At 41.3% G+C, this 1,807-nt stretch overlaps 1 pseudogene; it reads right to left on the minus strand.

Annotated features, from left to right (window-relative positions):
- Positions 1–536: 536 nt before the first annotated feature.
- Positions 537–1,807, minus strand: LOC149141580 (sodium/hydrogen exchanger 1 pseudogene; annotated as a pseudogene).

A 1,807-nucleotide genomic window follows, 5' to 3' on the forward strand; every position in this document is an offset into this window, starting at 1 on the left:
AGGGAATCAGTTGTCACATCTCTTGGCATCTTATTTCTATTAATTTGAGGTGTGCAATCTGGTTGATTTGTTCAACAAACAGATCTCTGTCCTGCAAAATAGAAATGGTGAACCCCGGAATGCAACAAGTCACTCTGATCAGCATACTACAACTGATTTATACCACCTTAATATGAATGTTTCAGTAACAGCGATCACTTTGTACGCCTGTAGGTTGATTCTGAAAGTATTGATGTTGTAACCCCAAGGTCATTCACCGCGCTTAACATAGGATAGTCTTCTCCATCATTCACTAAGTTGAAATTATCAACTGGTTCATCCACTCCAATTAATTGTCCATTTCCTTGCAAGAAAAACCATACTTTCGTTCCAAACATAAAAAGGCAAAGTCAAAGAGATATATGCACTTAAGTATTTTCACTGAGGTTATAGAACACCTAATGTTGAGTCTCATTCGAGCGCCCTTACGATACACAGTTAGCAAACTCATGCCTGTTGTAACTTGTATGTCTCAGCTCATTTCAGATATACAGTTTCAACCAGAAAACGGCAGATCATCAACACTCTGTTAGAATTACCGTGCCCATGCATCGCCATTTCTAGCTTCAGCTGGTGAACTGGGAACAAAGGGAACAAAACCTCGGCCCCCAAACACAGGACGCATGAATGAATCATCAAACTTGCGCCAGTAATGGTGCACTGTAAATGATGGAGCTTACAGCAGCATGCGTAAACTGCTTGGCCTTCGGACACTACGCCCATCAATGTCCCCTACCTCACCATTACCTAGAAGTGGGATATGAAAGCCCTTTGGACTTGATGGATCCGATGTATTATCCTGTCCTGGCTTCAAGCTTTGAGGCAATAATAATCTAATCAAAGGCTTTGTAATCAATCCAAATAACACTGTGCTGAAAAAGGACCACTGAGATAGTGCTTGTGATCATGATTGCGTCTTCAGTCAACTTTGTAAGACCAGAACTTGTGAACTTATGGTAAGCAAGGGCCATTGAAACTGCACCTCTCATAAGACCAACCCACCATATGACAAACTGCTGCCGAAACCCAATTCTAGAATTTGGACTCTTTGTTAAGCAATTTGACAAGAAAGAAAGTGGGAACACAAAATCTGCCCTTCCAACTAAGATCAAACCCAGGAGGACACTGCTGAGGCCAACAGATGTGCCAAGGCTTCTTTTCACCATTTTCCATTTTTCAATGTCCAGAGCATCCATTCCCACATAAAGGAAGATAAATGTTTCAGCAATAAATGACATTGTTGCAAACGCATGCTTGGTGGTAATCCTTGAGCTTTCAGTCACATTATGCCAAGTGTAGTGAGACATAACGATGCCACAGAAGAAAACAGTGAAGATCCCACTCAGGGAACACAACTCAGCGAGCATGTATGAGAGATACTACATGAGTATCATAATTGCTACTTCATGATCAGTAGAGTGCCTTCCAAAGTACAAAGCTTTGATGATGTATGCACCTAGAAGCCCAGCTCCAATCCCCAATGCAGTGCTTGTCAGAAAGAGATAAACAAAGTTACCAAACAGTTGTAGAGCAGTGCTGCCATCAATATGAGTAAGGTCAAAGTTACGAATTGCATTGAAAAGGACAAAGATGTGGCATCATTCACAACACCTTCACCAAATACCAGACTATAAAGCAAAGGTATCTCATCCTGACTCAGAATCTGAAGAGTGCAAACTGAGTCTGTTGCAGAGAAAATAGTTCCAATGGCAAGGTAATCGCCTATTTCAAAGGGTCCAATATCAAATTTCTTGAACAGCAGCATTGC

The sequence above is a fragment of the Pinus tabuliformis genome, chromosome X (assembly GCF_031772625.1).
Source record: "Pinus tabuliformis cultivar Carrire ecotype Pingquan chromosome X, CPIR1, whole genome shotgun sequence".
Classification (NCBI taxonomy): domain Eukaryota; kingdom Viridiplantae; phylum Streptophyta; class Pinopsida; order Pinales; family Pinaceae; genus Pinus; species Pinus tabuliformis.